Here is a 22,968-nt window from a genome sequence, read left to right on the forward strand (position 1 = left end):
TTTTCTTTGCTTTTTTTTTTTTTTTTTTTTTTTTCGTTTTATGTTTTTTTTTTTAAAATAATATGCTGACGTGGACAATTGTAGGAGCTTCAAAAGCTTCGGTTTTATATATATATATATATATATATATATATATATATATAGATTAATGAATTAAATATAGTACTCAAAATAATAAGTGGTCAGCTTTTTATTTTTTATTTTATTTTATTTAAAGAATAGTCATATTAATTATTCTGTAAATGGTAAATACACTTAACATGCTAAGGTATATAAAAACTAAGAACCTTCAAAAAGACTTTCCCTTTCAAATCACTTTTCCCATTCCAATGTCCCACCCACATAACCTCTTCACTTTGCCATTACATTTATGGCTTTATTACTTGGATGAAAAGACGTCATTAGTGGGGGAGGGGTGACTCGAACTCAAGAGTCAAGACACGCCGCATAATGGAGTCTTGTTGGCCTAAGGCCTCAACCACTAGGCCACCAATCATGTCGGTATGTTCATCTCTAATTACAACTTGGGTTGGTAGTCTTCTAGGAAAGAGGTTGGTACTCTTATATCCCATAAAATACATTTTATGTAATAAAAATTCAAAGGATTCCATTCCCCACGCTAGAAGTTTATATCTCATTGACCCCAGTCTAGAAGTTACTTATATTCTTCTTTTGAAGAAAAAGATAGATTAAAATACATAGAGAATATGAGTTATAAGCAACTTCAAAAGTTTTTCCCAGGTCATTAAATAAAAAAAGATAGATAAAAAGTTAGAACAAGGCCTAATGTTGAAAGTTCATAAGAGGGAATAGGATATTTCAATTAAATTTCTTGAATTGACCTTATTATATTTTCTAATAAATTTCCTGACGTATCCTTACTTCATTATTATATTCACACTATCAAAGTCTCAACTCTCAGTTATAATCTATGTTTTTAAAATTTGTATTTCCTAAAGTATCCTTACTTCTTAGCTCTTAAAATTTGATTTCCTGAATGGGTCAATTAGCAATTGCTTAGCAACATCATTTCCCTATCAGTTTGGTGTTTTGATTGTAATAAATTGCTCAGATATGCTTTATCAGGAAAAAAAAAAATGCTCCTATATGAGAGAAATAGTATATTACTGGACGTACACTGTACTTGAACTTGAGGAATCATGGGCTGGGCTTGTATTCTCAAGTCGCGATAGGAGAGGTGGGTTGAGCCTCGAACGTGCTGGGTTCTAAGGGTTTTCAAAGTAGGCTTTTTGGGTATATATGGTCATGGCCTGGCAACTCTGCTGATGGCTCAGCCACAGTACGTGGTTAGGTTTTAGCTGGGCTATGCGTACGTAGGGTTTGATTTGTGGATGGTTGGGCTTGAGTGTGATGAGAGAGGTTGGAGGAGTTTAGTCGAGAAAGGATATATGGGTAAGGTTTCTAATGGACTAGTGATGGCTTTGGTTGGTTGGGTGTGAGTGTGTGTTGAGTAGTTGTGGCCATTTTGTTCATTGCTGTGTGGCTGGGTCTAGTGTAGCTGCTATTTTATGGTTATAAAAATTTAAAACTTAAAACAAACAGGACACGAGGCATACATAGATGCTGTCACGTGGCAGCATGCAATGGACCCAAAATTTCATAATTTTTTTTTAAAGAAATTAAAATTTAAACCCTAATGTATTAAAATATGGATAAATTAATTGGTACACATAATCCAATAAATTAAATTATATATGCTTTTCTAAGGAAAATAGGAGGGAAAATGTGGTAGTTTTGCTTCTTCTTTTTTGCGTCTTGTGTATACAAGATGCTAGACAAATAAATAATGATGAGTTTTGATCCATATGACAGACAATTTTCGTCATTTTATAGATTTAGAAGGTTTTTTTAATTATTTTTTTTAATGATCTTGGATTTATGGGTATTTCGGTCATTTTCGAAGTTTGAAATATTTTAGTTATTTGCAAGTTTTGAGGATGTTTTTGGTCATTTTAGAGGTTTGGTGATACTCTAATCATTTTGGAAGTTTCAGAGAGTATTTTTGATCATTTGAAGGGCTCAAGGGATTTTCTATTATTTTGGGGGTTCAAGGTATTTCAGTCATTTTAAAATATCAGGTTACTTTTGATTAAGGATTATATCTTATGTGTTATTTAAATATGTCAATTTTAGGTCTTAAAATCTTTGGCGAATTTAACCCAAATCTAAATATTTGTCCTTTTTAACTATCTTTTAGGATATTGAGATTTAGATTATCAAATTCAAATCCCTCGAGCTCAAATGAAACCTAATTAGGAAACAATATTGAACAAAATAATTTTACTCATAATTTATAAGTATTGGTTTCACTTTAAAAGGAAAGTATGGAGTATATAATCAAAATGCATCATGATTTCTCTCAAGTCCTCAAAAATTTATCGAACAAGTTAAGAGAGATTTTTTTTTTTTTTTTTTGAGAAAAAGTTAAGAGAGATTTTATTGTGAAAGAAAAAGCGATTTTATATTTAATGGAATGTCATTATTATTTATTTATGACTCCTAAAATTTTGTGTTAAAGAGAGGTAAATCAGCCTTAAATGTACCAAGAAGAGTATGGTTTAATTTTTTACTTCTTCTTAGATAATTATGGAGGAATTTAAAGAGGGAGTAGAGGAATTAGTATTTTTTTTTTTTAGTTGAATAGAGAGGAATTAGTAATAATACCATATATCATGCGAGAATATAATCATATATCATTCTACGGTACCCACTATTTTTTTAGTGGGTATGATACCCCTTTAAATCTTGACCATATATTTTACATGTCTTAATCCTAACCATTTATTTATTTTTAATGAAAACTAGTTACCGAATAAGTCTTCAAAAGTTTATCAAACAAATTAAGGGAGATTTTATTGTTAAATAAATAGCGATTTTAATTATATTGGAATGGAATGCCATTATGTAGAATGGATTAGATGATGGAGGGGCATAAATTAGGAGAGATTTATCTCAAGAACTTTATTCTTATCTGCCATAAATCGTTGTAAGAGTGACATTGCAACTGGGGAGTCTTATTTGACCCTGTTGAGTAGGCTTACAATTTGAAGCAATCTGCCTTTCGGTGAATGCAGGTTGCCTAGGAAAGGGCAAATCCAAAATATCACTACTAAGCATTGAAATAATGGTAGATATAGTAGGCCTATCTCTAGCCAATTCTTGCACGCACAACAATCCCACATGTATGCATCTGAACATCTCCATTTGAAAGCATGGATCCCATATTGTTGGGTCTACAAAAGCCATAATGTTGTTATTGTTCCACAATTTCCATGCCTGAAAGTTAACAAGTGTGAAAGACAAAAATTATGACATATAATCTTATTGGCAGTAATAAATTAGAGCTTTAAATATAATGACAATAAGTTAGATAGACCTACAAATCCTAGAAGGCTCAAGTAGTATTGCTCATCATCGTAAAAGCTAGTGTTTCTTCTCCCACTAACAATCTCTAGTAGCAATACACCAAAGCTAAAAACATCTGATTTCTCTGAAAATAGGCCTTGCATTGCATATTCTGGAGACATATATCCGCTGCATTTAAACATTAAAACACATCCTCATCATTTGACTATTTTAAGCATAAATAGTTTTTTGTGTGTGTGTGTGTGTGTGTGTGTAGTGTGTGGGGTGGGGGTGGGGGGGGGGGGGGGGTTGAGAATAGCTTAAATTAGATTTCAACAAAAGCACTTACTATGTCCCAACAACCCTTTTAGTATTAGCCTGATTTTCACGTTCTCTGAAAATTCTAGCAATTCCGAAGTCCGATATTTTTGGATTTAGCTCTTCATCTAACAAGATATTACTTGCCTTTAGATCTCTATGAATGATCTTCGTTCTAGAATCCCTATGAAGGTAGAGTAGACCTCGACCAATTCCTTCAATAATATTGAAGCGTTTTTTCCAATTGAGGAGTTTTTGATTGAGTGGATCTAAATGAATAGTGGAAAAAAAAAATAGTAAAGGAAGTGTAATTTGTACGGAGAAAAAATATAGAAATATGGAGGTCAATAGTTCAACATGTTAAGGATATAGAAACTTATTCTATTAATGAGAGTAAAAGGAAGTTTAAATGTACTAACCAAAAACAAATGTGTCCAAACTTTTGTTTGACATGTATTCGTAGATCAACATCTTTTCTTCTCCCTCAGAGTAGCAGCCAAGAAGTCTAACAAGATTTCGATGTTGGAGTTTAGAAATCACCATCACCTCATTCATAAATTCTTCAAGCCCTTGTCCAGATGATTTAGATAGTCTTTTCACTGCTATTTCTTGTCCATCTTGTAATTTGCCCTAGCCAAAGAAACAAATGAATATAAGTACTTATATTTTTTATTTGAAGTGGAACTAATCAAGTACCCAAGGGAAACTATTACCTTATAGACTGGACCAAACCCACCTCGCCCAAGCATATTAGCTACATGAAAGTTGTTTGTTGCAGTTGCCACTTCTTCCAAACTGAAAATGGGTAGGTCGTGGAGTTTAACATCATCCAGGTAGTCAAACAATAAGCTCTCCCTGCTTTTATTTTTCCTTTCTGATGCAAATTCTAGCAGTAAAAAGTAAATTTGTTGAGATTACTGAAGCTCTGATAACTATTTCTTATGTATGTTTCCAATAATAGCGGAACAAAATAAAAATAGAAATAGAAATTTAGAAGAAACAATCATACGGGAGATACAAAGATATAAGTGGTTGGACTTAGGTTTACGTTCATGAGCATTGCCTAAGAGAGAGTTTAACTATGAAAATAGGGACACTACAAAAGTGGCACAAAAAAATTGTCACAAAATCCGAACTCCACTATCTTCTCAAAAAAACATAAAACATGAACCCCATAAGGAAACCTTAGTGCAAATAATTCAAGTGGTTGCTCTCCAAAATAGGACAGTTTTGTTAGTGTGCACTCACAAATAGGGTTTCAAACCTGTCACAAGATGGCCAATGGAAATTCATTATAGAAATTAAAGGATAGAATTTATGAGAGTTGAATGTTTTTCATCTTTTGGGATTGATCTTATATATAAAAACCATTGGACACAGAAAAGAAAAAGCTAGGCTTACAATTTTGGCCAGCTTGATTCACGATAAACTTGCAAAAGTATTTGAACATTTCAATGTTCTTTATATTTCCATCTTCTTATAAAGGAAAATAAATAAGAAGAGAGTTAGGAAGTGATTGAGTGTTGTAAGAAAATGAGAAGATTTGAGGGATTTTCTAATTGCCAAAGAGGCAATATGAAATCAAGAGGAGTAAACGAGATTATGGGCTCTTGTCTCCACCTACGCGAGAAGAAGGAAGGCTATAGAATAAGGGCTTCGGCCTTTCTCCAATTTAAAGCTATTGGGCTTAAAGTTTAAAACATACCCAACATATAAATTGGCAAAAATTGGCAACTTCATAGTCCAAATACCACTTCCATTGGGAGTGTTTCACTGAATTTTAAAGGAATGTAAATCCCTGTCGACAAATCTCCACCTTAACTTAAATTTGAAAACCTTGTTAACAACAAAAATAATAATAAAATTTTCTTTCGCCTCTACTACAGCCCTTAAGTGGCTCATAGTTTGGGAGGTTAGCAATAAATTACTTAGATTGTGTAGTGTAGATGAAGAATGTTCCTCTACAAGTACATTTTGTTATTCAGGCTGATTTAGCCATTTTTATATTAATAAAGTTGGATGTCTATCTTCTAAAAAAAAAAAAAAGGCCCTTAAGGGCTATCACATTCTATAAATCCAATTAATGCTCGAACTTGCTCAAAGAAAATGACTTCGTTATCATATTTGCTGGATATATTATTTGTTGTAGCAACCTTTTTAATGCAATTATAATGACTTAAGACACAATTTCACAAATGAAGTTGTATGTGACATCAATGCTTTTGGTTCCATCATCGTGCATATGAATTTTAGTCAAATGTATGGTATGCAATGGCTATCACAATACACAACTGTATCATCCTCTTGTTAACTATAATAATATAGCATGTGAAATTTCTAGATGAGTGCAAACCATAGCACATTATGCTACCAACTATAGTAGTATAAATACAACGAAACATATGCCCCTTTTCCTCCTCAAACTGTGGTGACAAATCTGTTGAATGCTTAAAATATGTCGCTAATGGAGTACGTACTGCCTTAAATCGCTGCATACCGAAGTGTTTTAAGCATTTTCTCAATGTAATTCTTTTGTGACATAAATAAGTAGCACACTTGTCAATCTCTGTGAATCTCCATGCTCTTTGCTAAATCCATATCTTTCATCTCAAACTTACCACTAAATTGAGTCTTCAACTTGTATATTTAAACTAGGTTCTTTAGCTATAATAAGCAATCATCAACATATAACAAAAAATAGACAAAAGAACCATATGATGCATACAATTGTCATAGTCACTTCTAGAGTAACCATGTGCAATCATAAAAGTTTCAAATCGATTATACCACTACCTTCTGGCTAATTTATATAAATTTATTCCTAAAGTTCACCATGTAGATTAGTTATCTTGGCATCAAATTGTTCCAAGCCCAAGCCAAACCATGCAACTATAGAGCTTTCTTTCACAATAGTAGAGAACACTTCATTGCAGTCTATGCATTCTCTCTGACTATAGTCCTTTACAACTAATTGTGCCTTTATCCTCAATGTTTCAACCTTTACCGGTTCAATGATTTATGTGGTTCACTTCAACCTACTTTCCACGGATCACAAACGTGACACAAACATTCTCATAAAGCCCAAACTCCAAACACATCCAAAAGGCTCACTTTCTTACCGACACCAGTGCACATCAAGAATTACTAATATTTTAAACTCGGTGTGCTATTCTATATTGAGAGGTTGGTCAATATGCGGAACACAAAAGCAAAAAAAAAAATTGTAATTGTCAAAGACAGAAACGTGGTGTTCCAAATACGACTTGAATTGCAAGTGGTTCACCTACTTTTAAAGAAAAGTCAAGCCACCATCAACACTTTCCGTGAACGGTAAATGCCGGCAATTCCTAGTCCCTATAGCTAATATCAATGGACATATTATTACCTCTTATTTTAGCCGTCCACCTCCAAAAATAGTAGGCAGTGCCGAGAATGGCAATCGCTCCAATAATCATTGAGATTCTAATGATTACTTTCAAACGTCTCTCTTTCGCTGTGTATCAAACAAGTTCAAACTAAGTCAAATTTGAGTTACGAAATTTAATCAAAATTATTATCAATGTGTGAGACATGGTGGACTTTCAATTTTTTCCAATCTATTATACCTAAAAAATCTGATCAATGGGTTCTCAGCAAAGTTTATAAAAAGGTATATCAAATTTTTCAGTAAGTCATAGAAGCTGAAAAATAAGACTTAACTTCTGAAGTAAATAAAACCATTGAAATTGAGCTGCATTTATAGTATATCACCAAGTAAAAATAAATAACTGGACTAACTGCTGGATGATGAGAAGAATGAGATTATACAAAACAAACTGTGACTGAGAACAAGATCACTTACCAAATTCTGAGTAGGCAAGACGAATATATATATCCGATCCACGAATGGACAATTTCCTGAGGTCAATAAGGTTTCTACTCCATGACATACAACCAATTCCAACATCATGTGCATACGCCACACAATCATTGTTCTTCAAGCACTGCTTTCGACAACCGTCTATAGACCCATATGACCTCTCCATAAAGTATGGCACTTTGATCATCTTCAGTTTCAAGAACCCATCTGCTCTGCCTTCTTCACCACTATTATTCACCCTTTGACACTGCAATGGTGCCCTCCTAATACACCCACTTGTCCAATTTCCTCTGTTCCATTCCTCAATAATCTTTGGCTCAAACCCTCTAATACAGCTACAGATTGGTATCCTCTGCGAATCACAGCTTCCAAATGCACCACAAGTGCCATAAACATCACACTCATCTTTTGGAGCTAACCCCACAACCTTCCAATCCTCCTTGCTATCATCCCAATATGTTTGCACTAGATTTCCTTGTGAATTCAACACAAATTTTGATAGAGGCAACACATTTGCATAATCAAAAGTTGCATAAACCGTACCTTCTTTGTCATCTACTAGATTAAATCCATTATGATATTCTGCATTCCAGTCAGGTTCACCAATAAAGATCTGACCATTCCATGGACCAGTCCGCCAATATGGACGACCATCTTTCCAAATGAAAGCTTCGGGAGTGTTTACTGAAGCCATACCTGTAGAGAAGCTTCCAATGGATGGATCAGAAGGGCTTTTCCATGATGTATACAGTACTTTCTGATTTGTCCTTAAATTAACACTAAGTTTCATTCCTGGCAAGAATGTATCAGTTGGATGATGGAAACTCTCCCATATGATTTTCCCACTAGTATTTTCTCGCAAGACAAGGTTCCCTGAATCCAAAAGGTGGAAATTTGAATTGGCAACAGAGTTTGTAACATTTGATGACCAAAGAATCTCCTTTTGTCTATCTAAGACTACAAGATTGCCGTCCTCGGATATAGTAAGAACCCCAGAAGAATCCTTGAGGGGTTTCTGTCTGTTAGCTACCCATACTACAGTGAATACAGAAATTCTATTATACCATATTCCAAGGTAGCGATTGGGGGAATTTACTGGGCTAAAGAATCCAAGTTTGAAAGCACTCCCATTGGAGATTATGTAGTCTGGGTCTTTGATGGATTGGGGAGATATAATGGTGTCTATGGCAACGCCTAAGTTTAAACAAAGGCAACAAAAGACAGACAAAATGTTTCTCTTGCTAAGAAGTCCCATGACTTGTTAGAAACTGCTTCTTGTTTGAGTGTATCCTGTACCTGGCTTATATGCCGGGTACCTCATCACAAAGAGGTGGGCACCAGCCTCTCACAAGTAGGTGAGGCCCGCACGTGTGGGACCCATCTGCCTGTGAGAGGCAGATCTCATGCATCTGGTGCATGAGAGATTTAATCGGTACTCGGCATATAGAATATACCACCTAGTTTACCAAAAAAAAAAAAAAAATATACCACCTCCTATCTAACAAGTTATTGTTGGTTGTTTTCTAGTTATGATGCTACTCCAGAATTTAATGAGTCTAACAACCCAGAAATTATGTCATGTTATAAAAGTCAAAGGGGTTCGATACCTAAATAATAATAATAATAATAATAATAATAGATGTTTCTCAAAAAAAATTAAAATAATAATTACAGTAGTTGCTTATATCTCATGGACCACAGTTTAGAAGTTTCTTACGTCGTTGCCCTCTTGGTATATATAATTATATATTCTAAATAAATTTCATAAAATGACTTTACTTATAAATCACATTTACACTGTCTGTGGGTCCCAATCATTATGATTGTATTCTAAAAAGAATAATATTAGAAATACAAACTATTTTACAAATTTTTTTACAAACGTCTGATGTGGTAAGTGATTATTGGTAAATGAAAAAGTGATATTAGCGATGGACTTAGATGAAAACCAATAAGAGGTTGTAAAATAATTTGTGGCTGTAGCATTATTCTTCTGAAAAAAGGAAGATATATATTTAAATGATTGTAATTTGTGAAAAATTAATGAGTAATGCTATTATTACAGACACAAACTATTTTACAACTTTTTTTTAAGCTATTCATGTGACTAGCTTTATATTAGTTTTTATATAGGCTTATCATTAACATCATTTTTTATTTATTTATCAATAACCACTCATCACATTAGTAATTTATAAATTTTTTTGTAAAAGAGTTTGTATCTCTAGTATTACTCAAAATTAATATTTCCATTTTATATGCACATACTTTATTCCCTTTAAAGAGGGGCCAGTCAATGAAATAAAGCTATGTCAACCCATATAAAAAAAAAAAAAAAAAAAATTTCCTGAATTTCCTCCAACCTTGTTCTTTTATCCTCTTTTATTTTTTCTTTACTCTTTGTGGTAATATTTGCTTCAAAAAAAAAAAAATCACCATACAATTGACGCCACTCCCCCACCCAAATCTCTGTATTTGATTAGGTAAAACTCGACGTTGAGTAGTCATAGTCATAGAATTGTACCTTGGTTCCCTACTAAAAAGTTTAAGGTCATGAATAAAAGTTTATTTATTTTTGTCTTCCTATATTATTTAAAAGAAATCGATTAGCAATTTCTCCCGTACTAAGCTCAATATTAATTAGCTAAGTGCACTAGTAGCCTCCAAACAACCAGGCAACTCCAAGAGAAGCAGTTTAGATTATGAGATTAGAAGTACACCTGAAAGTTGTGACATTGCTTGTGCAACCACCCCTACTAACACAACTTTATGAAAATCTTTGTTTTAAACCAAGAAACACCATGAATTTATAATGAAAGGTTTAGTTGTATAATTTTTCTTAGTTCCTAAAACCACACATCTACCTAGTTTGTTTTTTTATTTATTTATTTATTTATTTTTTAAGTGCACATATGAAATTTTTTTTTAAAAAAGTTTAATTTATTTCTTCCAATATGTATAACACAAGTTTATGTTTATGTTTTAACTTTTTCAGTAGATAATTAGTAAATCATAGTAAGATACAGTATGCATATACTACAATAAGTGCTTTAATAGATATGATTCAACATATTTCAAGAAAAATATTGCAACTAAGAAAGAATGGTACAAGTATTATACATTTATATTCTAAAAGTTTGAAACTAAAATAATGAAAATTTTATCATATACATTTTGGGAGATTAATACAATAATTAAACATACTTGCAAAAGCGAACTTTCTTTCCAACCAATTTTTTTTTTCCGTAAAGATCAAAATTTTTACGGCCATGTTAATCTATACTAAATGAGGATTTCATATCATTATTTATTGTGACTAGAAAGTCTTTAAATGTCAAATATAGGCGACCGTGAATTTCAGTTTCGAGAATTATATTGGGCTTGGATTCAGGTGACTTCTTCTTTATCATTTAATCATAAGTTTTATATTATAAATTTTTATTAATATGTCCTTTTTTATAGGTAATATCAAGGTTGTTATTTATATTTGTTTCCCAAATTTTCTGTTAAATAGTAGCTATTATCACTATTGTAGTATCAATATTTAACTTGGGTATTTCTCATGACATATCTCATGTCAATTTTCAGTGAAAGTTATTCATTTCGAATTTTAAGCATAAGATTAAAGCCACGGTAGATGGTGATGACATTGTTTGTGTGAGAACCTTTGCAAACAAAATTTTGTGAAAACATTTGTTTTTAATCAAATAGTACCATAACTTATCAAGTTTGCGTCATTTTGATTAGTTCCTGAAACCTTGTCTACCTCTAGAGTGTAAAATTATGTGTAAACTAATATATATATATATATATATATATATATAGAGAGAGAGAGAGAGAGTTAGGTTCAAGTTACACTTGGTGTAACTCTAAGCAATGTTACACCACTCAATAACTTGTTATTAAATTCATATTTTAAGATTTTTACCGTTAAATTACATGTTCTATATGTGCTTAACATGCATGCCAATTTTTATGCTAATCGGATGTTATTTACCTTGTGATCTATAAACTCATCTTTTATGAATTATTTTAAACTACAAAAACTTGAATTTAAACAATTGATTGATAACATGACTATTAATTTTTGATAACCGTGAAATTTTGCAAGCATGGAGAGTATATGAATATAATGTAATCCAATGGTAGATTTGTCAAAATTCGCATCTAATAATAAGTTATTAAGTAATGTAATATCGCTTAGAGTTATATAAGGTGGGGTTCAAGTTACACTTGGTGTAACTTTAAGTAATATTACACCATCTAATTTTTTTAATTAGATGTGAATTTTGATAAATCCACCACTGGATTACATTATCTTCATATATTCTCCATGTTTAACCAAATTTAAAAATGATTAAAAATCAATAGTCATGTTATCTACTAATTGCTTAAATAAAAATAAAAATTATTTAATTTATTTGTGATATGTACATCACTAGCTTATGTTTAAGTTCATGTTTATATTGTAATTGTTCAACATATATAATATGAGTATAATAAATTTATATTCCAAAAAGTTCGCTACAAAAATATGAAAAGAATTCTTATATACTTTTTTAAAAAGTTAAATACGATAATCCAATATACAGACAAAAGCAATCTTACTTTCAACCACATTTATTTTCCTCATAATAAATAAGTGAATAATATTAAATATTAAAATTAAATAGATACTAATTTGAAATCAGATAGTCATTAGATAAAATAATATAATATAATAAAATTGTTTGCTTTTCGTTTAATTATTCTAGTTGAATTAGTTTCTATTTGTCTTTTTACTCAATAATGTTATGGACATAGGACACAAATTTTTTTTTTTTTTGAAATAAATTTCAAAATTTTGATAAAGTATCTTTTTTGTGCAAGTTGACTCTAATAAGTTATTACTTTTTTTTTTTTGCTCAACAAAGCACGATGTTTTTTATTTTTTTATTTTTATGTTTTAACAAAGATGAGTTTCATTGACATAACCAATTAGATAATGAAAACTAGAAACCAAAAAATTAAAGCACTTTTTTTTTTTTTTTTTTTTTTAGAGTGTTTCAAACTTCTAGGGATGGGATTGAACTTTAAATCTCTTATTTAATTATCAGAGACTTTATTAGTTGAGCTAAAACTTAGTTACACATTGCCCAAGTTCGCAACTAGTTAAAAAATAATAAAATATATATAAGCACCCTAAAGTATGGCTTGGGTTAATTAAGCTTAGCAACAACATTTTCCTATTGGTTAGTTTGGTATTTTGATTGTGAGGGGGCTGGATATGGTCCAATGCTTGGATGGGTCTTAAGGCCCATACTTTGATGCCATGTCTAAGGTCCAAATTTATAAGTTGGGATAATTATAATTTACCCACCTGTGGTTTGCCTCTAATTTGACTTGCCTACCCTTGATTTCAATTTTGACACTTTACCCACCCGAGGTTCAATATGTTATTACTCCGTAACCCACCTCCCTATCTGCCGTTACTCTAACACGTTTTCTTTCAAAATCAAAACACAAAACAGATCAAAAAGTTAGGATTTTTATTATTATTTAAGAACTTCTATGAGAACATATGCCCAGAAATATCAAACCTAAGTCAACTTCTATAAATATCATATTTTCCTTCTCTACTTGTCTCTTTCCTAACATATGCCCAGAAAAATTATTTATAAAAAAAAAAAAAAAAATTGTCAATCTTGCTCAGAAAATCAAAACCCAGTAAGTCTCTCTCTTTCTTTCAATTCTCTTTGTTCTGTTAATTTCTGTTTGTGAAAATCTTCATTTCTAGCTCTCCTGAAGATCCGCCAACTGATTCAACAAACACTTTGTTTGTAATTTGTTTTGTTGAGAAAATAGTTTGTTGGGGATGTGTGTGAAATGGGATTTTCTTTGTTTTGATTGTTACTGTTAGATAATTTTGGGATTGATTTCAAGAGGTGATGTGACGCCGTACGGCGTCGAGTGTTCCCATTGAGCAAATGGAGAAGGGAACCGGAAAGAATCACAACACTAGGCTTTGTTTCTTGGCATCTTTGTCAGCTTTCTTTTGGATTTTGTTGTTGTATGTCCATTTCGTTGTGCTTGGAACTAGTAATAGTAATGCCACTGGTGATTCTCTTAAATTACAACCTAGTAATGTCAACACCGATTCAATCAATACCCATTTGCCCGATCCCCATCAAATTCAATCTGACACCGATTTGGAAACTACCCGAGTTCGCAAGAGCAAGAGCAAATTAAACCATATTTTCTATAAATATATTACTATAAATATACCACTATAAATATCATATTTTCTCAGCAAGAGCAAGAGCGATTTTCTTCTTACCAAGCCTATCAGGTCCAACAAAATTAAACCATATATCTGCTCTCAGACTTGCTCCCTGGCGTTTTTTACTTCTTGTTTGGCAGCAGGCTATTGTTTGGCTAATAACACAAGTTGCTTCATCTTGCCAACCAACCTTTTCAGCCAGTGCTCTAAATAGTGTCTTCAGGTCTATTCAGTCAAACTGCCCACCATAGAGAAGGAAAATATGATATTTATAGAGGTTGACTTAGGTTTGATTTTTCTGGGCATATGTTCTCATAGAAGTTCTTAAGTAATAAAAAATCCTAACTTTTTGATCTGTTTTGTGTTTTGATTTTGAAAGAAAACGTGTTAGAGTAACGGCAGACAGGGAGGTGGGTTACGGAGCAATAACGGATTGAACCTCAGGTGAGTAAAGTGTCAAAATTGAAACCACGGGTAGGCAAGTCAAATTAGAGGCAAATCACAGGTGGGTAAAGTGTAATTATCACTTATAAGTTTGGTATGTTTGATGCCACGTGTAACGAATGAGCCTTTTGGGTTCAGTGGTTTTCGAAATAGGCTTTTTGGGCCTGGTCGTGGCTTGAGATTTCGATTTTATGAAGGGGCCTGTGGGCTTGACCATTGTCAGGTTGAAGGCTGGGCTTGACTGTTAGGAGTTTTGGTATTAAATGATGCTATCAAGTGGCAGCAACGGGCCCGAAATTGCACATTTTAGAACAATTAAAATTATACAATCTTGCACTTTTAGCGCAATAGTCACTTTACATGTATTAAGTGATTGTGAGGTGTGGAGAATATGGGCTGGGATTCAAGTTATCAGAGAGAGGTTTACATATATATACACTTAGATTAGATTAAACTAGAGTTTCTATTTTGTATATATATATATATAAAAAACAATTTAATTGGTGCACAAAATACAATAAATTAAATTATTATTTTTTTTAAAGGAAAATAGGGAAAAATTGGGGTATCTATAGTTTCCCTTCTTTGTTTGTGTCTCTTGTATACAAGATGCTAGATGAAGAAAAAAAAATGATGAATTTTGACTCGTGGGATAAATTCAATCTATTTTTACAAGAAAATCATTCTTAAGATTTTGGTTGCAAAGGAATTCGTACATAAGTGGTTGTCTATAGCTAAACAACTAATTTTTCCCCCTCTCTCTCTCTTTGAGACTACGTTTATGGAGGTTAATTGGAGTATTAGTTATGTGTGAAAACATCTAATTATTATTAGACTCAATAAAAAAAAAAAAATGAAAAGAAAAAGAGCTGGAAGATGTTAAAAAACGTTTGAGTTGAAGAAATTGAATAGAAAAATAAGGCCAAAATTAAATCACTATTTTCAGTTACAAACCTTAATTATATTATTATTACCACATTTATAATTATTATATTATAAATAAATATTACATTACTATAGAAGTCCTCAAGTCTTAAAGCACACTTATAACTTACCAAAATAATTAACATTTGTATATTGTTAATTTTCCTGACTATTCCCATACTCATTTCAATGCCTTTTTTTTTTTTTTTTTTGAGAAACCAGACAATATGCCTGGGAATTTATAAAACTGGAAACAACTCAATAAACATCTAAAAGGACAAGGGGAGAAATGTCTTTAAGAAGGTCTTCCAACCAAACCCGAATCCCCAACAAGTCTTTGGCCTAGCAAGAACATCAGCCACAACATTACAAAGTATTTCAACATGATAGTTTCATAAAAAAAAAAAAAATGATAGAATTCAAAAAACTGGAAATCAGCAACAAGAAAAATGAGATCATCAATGATATTCCCATATGAAGAAAAACAACCAGACCCTTGAGAAAGAGCATTAATCACCATCGATGAATCACCTTCAAAAATAACTTTCCGAAGTCCAATTCATTCACAGTTTGAGTTAGAGGAATGGGCATGGATAGAGCTCCAATCACTTCACCACGCCAATCATGGACAATGACCCCAATGCCTGCCAAGTTCAACAATTTGAAGACCGTTGCATCGAAATTCACTTTGTACTGCTCAGCTTATGGAGGACGCCATTCTCATTTCAGTGTCTATTCAATAAGTTTGTTGAAAATGCACTGATGTGAGTTTGGATAGCACGTTTTGCGCTATCCACTGGATTGCGTTTCATTTCTGTGGGCTCATGGGCATTGGTCATTGGTCATGGGACCTGCAACTTGGGAAAAATACAAAGGGTCTCACAGTATTATTCATATATTTAAAAATTATTTTGCTGCAGTATTTTCAATTTTCAACAATAAACGGTATCTAAATAGATCCTTAGAGCATTCACAGCAGTGGAGGCATATTGCTATATTGCTAAAATTTAGCTCCACATACTCAAAAGACACGCTGCAGCAGTGGAGGTATAAGCCAAAAATTTAGATGTTCTGCTACAGTGCACATCTATATATAGATGTGCACTGTAGTTGATAGCAAAAAAAAAAATTGAATTTTTTATTCGGCTGGTTAATAAAAAATTCACTCATCTTTCTGTGTCTCTCTCTCAGTCACTCTCTCATCTCCCCAGTTTTTTTTTTTTGCTGAATATCTCCCCAGTCACTCTCTCATCTCTCTCTCTCAAGCAAACTTCTCTTCCACCGCCGATCTCCTCACGCCGCCTCAAGCCTCACGCCTCACGCCGCTGATCGCCGCCGAACGCTTGCTCATCAAGTCGCCGGTCTGAAGCTCATCGAAGCCGCCGGTCTGAAGCTCATCGAAGGTCGCCGACGTTGTGTCGCCGATCGCCTCATCTCACGCCGCCGATCGTTTGCTCATCAAGCCGCCACGCCGCCGATCGTTTGCTCATCAAGCCGCAGGTCTGAAACCCATGGAGCTCGCCGACGTGCTGCTTGTTTGTGAGTTGTGATTTTTTATTTTACTTGTGATCGGTGAATTTGTTTGGTCTGGTAGAGGAAAAAGATTAGAGATATCGGTTTTTTTTTTTTTTTTTTTTTTTTTTTTTTTTTTTTTTTTTTTTTTCTGCTGTGGACTGTTGCTGGTGGAGGTGGTGGTGGTGGCGGCGGTGGCGGTGGCGGTGGCTGTGGCTGTGGCTGATGGTAGAAGTGGTTGTGGTTGGTGTTGTGAAAATTTTTTGGGTAGTAGAATATATTATTTTATTGTAGTGGTTATATTATTTTATTGTATAGAAAGCTAAAATAGATCCACTGCTGTAGTATGTGTGTAGGTAAAATAGATAAAGTAACTTTTGGTGGAGCTAAATTGCTATATTTTTAGCTCCACTGCTGTGGATGCTCTTAGTTGACTAATAATTTTTAAAAAGAAAAAAAATCAAAAAGAAGATTAAACTAATAATTTGAAAAAAAAAAAAAAAAAAAACTACCATAAAATATTTAGTGCTATTATAATACATATGAATTAATAATACCACTCAGTAATTATCATTATATGCATAATAACTAAGAATATGCATAATAACTATGTATCACAAGCCAAGAAATTGACACCCCTCATGCACAAAGTGTTTGGAGAACTAAGAGGAAAATGATTCAACCTATACCAGAACAATGGTTATAAATGGGACTCCACTGGCCTCTAGGAAGGCAGCTGTTGCCAGAATGCCCTCAATGAATGAGAGACAATCTACTGTCCTAATATTTCTTGTTGATGGACAGATATATGCATGACTGTATGACTTAAATGTACTCTGTCTTCTTTCCATTATTTTGTCCAAACTCTTGAACTTTCTCTTGCGTGCTTGGAACTTAAAAGCTGTTTTGATTGCATGAATGTGTCCTATTGTTGGTCTTCTGGCCTGTCGGAACTTGGTAGTACTATTCTGCATAAATTGAAGATTTTGCCAATAAAGTTATCTCTATGTTGAGTAATTCTTACATGCTCCGGGAGCAATGCTCCCTCCTCTCACATGAGGGGTGGGCCCCATGGTGAGAGGAGCACCTAAGTTTTTTCCCTCTATGTTGAAGATCATTTCTCATGGTGAAGCACATGTTGACATATCATAGGGAGACTCCTTTTTTCCTGATGGATTAATGTCCCATTTGAGACTTGAACATTGGACCTTGCCATTTTGAAAGTTTTGGATTACTTTTGAAAGAGGGGTATATGTTTTTTAAATATGAGGATTTTGGGCTCATAAAATCTTTGGCGAATTTAATTCAAATCTAAATATTTATCCTTTTTATATCATCTAATCAAAATATTGGGATTTAAAATCCCCAACCCAAATTCCCCCCCGGCCCAAATTAAAGTTAATAAGGAATTAATATTGAACTAAATAGTTACACTTATACTCACTAGTATTGAATGTTTCATTTTAAAATAAAAGTTTCAGAATATATTATCAAAATGCATCGAAATTTCTCCAAAGCCAAAAAAATTTACAGAACAAGATAAGAGAGATTTTTATTTTTAAAGTAATGGATGGGCATAAATTTAGAGAGATTTATCTCAAGAACTTTACTCTTATCTGCCATAAATCGTCGTAAGAGTGACATTGCAAGTGGAGATTCTTATTTGGCCTTGTTGAGCAGGCTCACAATTTGAAGCAATTTGCCTTTCGGTGAATGCAGGTTGCTTAGGAAAGGGAAGATCCACGATATCACTATTAAGCATCGAAATAACAGTAGAGATAGTAGGCCTATCTCTTGCCGTTTCTTGTACACATAGCAATCCCACATGTATGCATCTCAACATCTCCATTCGAAAGCAAGGATCCCATATTGCTGGTTCAATCAAAGCCATACTATTGCCATCATTCCACAATTTCCATGCCTGAAAGATAACAAGTGTGAAAGACAAAAATCGGGATATATTATCTTTTTGGAAATTACCAATTGGGGCTTTGAATAAAACGGACAATCAATGAGATAGACTTACAAATCCTACAAGGGTCAAGTAGTACTGTTCATCATTGTAAAAGCTAGTGTTTTTTCTCCCACTAACAATCTCTAGTATCAACACACCAAAGCTAAAAACATCTGATTTCACTGAAAAAAGTCCTTGCATTGCATATTCAGGAGACATATATCCGCTGCATTTAAACATTGAAACACATCCTCATCATTTGACTATTTAAGCACAAAAAGTGGTGTTATTGTATTTTTATTTATTTTAGAACAACTTAAATTTAAATTCAACAAAGCACTTACTATGTCCCAATAACCCTTTTAGTATTAGCTTGGTTTTCAATGCCATCGAAAATTCTAGCAATTCCAAAATCCGATATTTTTGGATTCAAGTCTTCATCTAACAAGATATTACTTGCCTTTAGATCTCTATGAATAATCTTCATTCTAGAATCCCTATGAAGGTATAGTAGACCTCGACCAATTCCTTCAATAATGTTGAAGCGCTTTTTCCAATCAAGGAGTCTTTGGTTGAGTGGATCTAAATGAATAGTGACAAGAAAAAAATTACAAAGGAAAGTTAAATTTGTTTGGAAAGAAAATATACAAATTTGGAGGTCAAGAGTTCAACATATTAACGATATAGAAAGTTATTCCACAGATGAGCCTAAAAGGCAGAGAATCTAAATGTACTAACCAAAAACAATTACGTCCAAACTTTTGTTTGGCATGTACTCATAGATCAACACCTTTTCTTCTCCCTCAGTGCAATAGCCAAGAAGTCTAACAAGATTTCGATGTTGGAGTTTAGAAATCACCACCACCTCATTCATAAATTCTTCAAGCCCTTGTCGAGAGGATGTTGACAGTCTTTTCACTGCTATTTCCTGTCCATCATGCAATTTTCCCTTGCAAAACAAACAATGAATCTGAGCACTTATCTATATGATTTGAAGAGGAACCAATGAAGTCTACAAGAGCAACCATTACCTTATAGACTGAACCAAAGCCACCTCTCCCAAGCATATTAGATACGTGAAAGTTGTTTGTTGCAGTTGCCACTTCTTTCAAACTGAAAACTGTCAGCTCATTGAGTTTAACATCGTTCAAGTAGTCAAGCAGCAAGCTCTTCCTGCTTTTAATTTTTCTTGCTGTTACAAATTCTAAAAGTAAGTAATCTGTTGATGAAATAGTCAAAGCTTCACTTACTTATCTTTTGAATTTGTTACCAAAAGATGGTGAGTTTATGCAAAACAGAAATATAAGATTACAAAAAATAATCACAGAGAACACAAAGGTTTATATGGTTCAGCTTTAGGCCTATTTCCATGGGCTGTCTAGGAGAAAGTTTCACTAAGAAAAAAGGGATCTCACAAAACCCGTATTCTAAATACACCCTAGGAGCTTTCTTTCACCACAGCAAGCACACCACATGAATTCATAATTCTCAAAACCTGATGTTCCAGATACCAAAGTTGACAGGTTGCCCAACCCGACCCATGCACAGTCATAGTGACAAAGACTAAAGTCATGTGCTCTCTTCTAAACTAAGGTTGGAAGAATTTGTATATGAGTAATTTGTGTTTGCACATATTGTGTGCAATAGGCCTTTTCCTTTGTATATAGATATACGTACCTCAACCTCACGAAAAGAAAAAAATAATTATATAATTGTCATAGTCAGAAAGTTCAGCATTCCAAATACCACTCGAATTGATTTATATAAAGCAAATATACATAGTATAAGGACTATTTTGTATAAAAAGAAAAGGGACCATATAATTGTCAAACTCGGCAACTTGGTATTCCAAATACCACTTGCATGGCAAGTGGTTCACCCAATTTTAAAGAAAAGTCAGGCCGCTATCAACATAATAGACATAGTACCTGGCTTTTTAGCAGTCCACCTCCATATGTAGCATGCCGTGCTGGCAATGGCAATCACTCCAATAATCAGTGTAATTCTGATGATTACTTTCAAATATCTCTCTTTGTCTGTGTATCAAACAAGTTCAAAGTACTACTAAGTCACATTTAATTGATGATATTTTATCAAAATCATTTTTAATCTATGAGACTTGCTGGACTGTTAATTTTGGACAATTTATAATACTTAAAAATCTGATCAATGGGTTCTAAGAAAAGAATATATTTCAAGAGAGATAGCAGCTCTGCATTTTTTTTTTCCCTAGTTATAATGTTTTTCAAACAGTCCATTTTCAGGAGGCTTACAAATAAGCTGACATTGTTGCAGGGCTGTAGGTGGGAAGATCAATAGTCCTAAGACGTATCCACATATATATGATATATGATGGCTTTAGGAAGTAGTAAAGTTCTGACAGCTGAAGTAAATAAAAACATTGAAATCTTGTTGCATTTATATTATATCACCGAGTAAACAAACAACTGGACTGACTGCTAGATGATCAAAAGCATAAGATTATGCAAAACAAACTGTGACAGAAAACAAAATGACTTACTGAATTCGGAATAGGCCAGACGAATATATATATCTGATCCACGAATGGAGAATTTCCTTAGGTCAATTAAGTTTCCACTCCATGACATACAACCAATTCCAGCATCATGTGCATAAGCTACACAAGCACAGTTCTCCAAGCACTGCTTTCGACAACTCTCTTTAGCCCCATATGACCTCTCCATAAAGTCTGGCACTTTGAACATCTTCAGTTTCAAGAACCCATCTGCTTTTCCTTCTTCACCACTATTATTCACCCTTTGACACTGCAATGCTGCCCTCCTAATACACCCACTTGTCCAATTTCCTCTGTTCCATTCCTCAATAATCTTTGGCTCAAACCCTCTAATACAGCTACAGATTGGTTTCCTCTGCGAATCACAGCTTCCAAATGCACCACAAGTGCCATAAACATCACACTCATCTTTTGGTGCTAACCCCACAACCTTCCAATCCTCCTTGCTATCATCCCAATATGTCTGCACTAGGTTTCCTTGTGAATTCAACACAAATTTTGATAAAAGTAACTCATTCGCATAATCAAAAGTTGAATAAACTGTACCTTCTTTATCATCTACCACACTAAATCCATTATGATATTCTGGATTCCAGTCAGGTTCACCAATAAAGATCTGACCATTCCATGGACCACTCCGCCAGTATGGACGACCATCTTTCCATATGAAAGCTTCAGGAATGCTCCCTGGAGCCATGCCTACAGAGAAACTTCCAATGGATGGATCAGAAGGGCTTTTCCATGATGTATACTGTACTGTCTGATTTGTCCTTAAATTGATACTAAGTTTCATCTTTGGCAAGAATGTATTAGAGGGATGTTGGAAACTCTCCCATATGATTTTCCCTCTAGTGTTTTCTCGCAAGACGAGGTTCCCTGAATCCGAAAGGTGGAAATTTGAATTGGCAACACAGTTTGTAACATTTGATGACCAAAGAATCTCCTTTTGTCCATCTAATACTACAAGATTGCCGTCCTCTGATATAGTAAGTACCCCAGAAGAATCCTTGAGGGGTTTCTCTCTGTTTGCTACCCATACGACAGTGAATACAGATATTCTATTATACCATATTCCAAGGTAGCGATTAGTAGAATTTACTGGTCTAAAGAATCCCAGTTTGAAAGCACTCCCATTGGAGATTATGTAGTCTGGGTCTCTGATGGATTGTGGAGATATAATGGTGTCTCTAGCAACGCCTAAGTTTAAACAAAGGCAACAAAAGACAGACAAAAAGTTTATCTTGCTAAGTAGTTCCATAGCTTGTTAGAAACTACTGGTTTGTTTGAGTGCAGAATAGGGACTCCGTCTTTATCTAACAAGTAACTGTTGTTTGTTTTTTATGCTGCCCCAGACTTGAATGAGTCCAACAACCAATAAATTACTTCATGTCATAAAAACCAATGAGATATGCTACAACCATGAAAACAACATTTTTAGAAACTATTGGGTAGAAAATGCTTGCTATTTTTATTTGGGTAAACTATTTATATAATTTATTTATTTATTAATAATGGCTAATCTTATCAACAATTTGTATAATATTTTGTAAAAAAGTTTGTAACTTTAGCATTTTCTAAAATTAAGTGTATTTGTTCCTAAAGAGATAGTAATTAATAATACTTAAAATAATAGCTACTTATTTTTCATCCAAAATAAAAAATAAAAAATTAGTTGCTTATCTCTCATTGACTACAGTTTAGAAGTTTCTAATGCCATTGGAGCTCCAGAATTACATAAATATTATATTAATGCTATTAAAGTGTGTGCATAAGTTTCATTTGTGGCATTTTGTGGA

The 22,968-nt window shown here is 33.4% G+C and overlaps 1 pseudogene; it reads right to left on the bottom strand.

Annotated features, from left to right (window-relative positions):
* Positions 1-2,955: 2,955 nt before the first annotated feature.
* Positions 2,956-22,484, bottom strand: LOC126727364 (uncharacterized; annotated as a pseudogene).
* Between the last annotated feature and the right edge of the window lie 484 nt (positions 22,485-22,968).

This window comes from Quercus robur, chromosome 5, assembly GCF_932294415.1.
Source record: "Quercus robur chromosome 5, dhQueRobu3.1, whole genome shotgun sequence".
NCBI lineage: Eukaryota > Viridiplantae > Streptophyta > Magnoliopsida > Fagales > Fagaceae > Quercus > Quercus robur.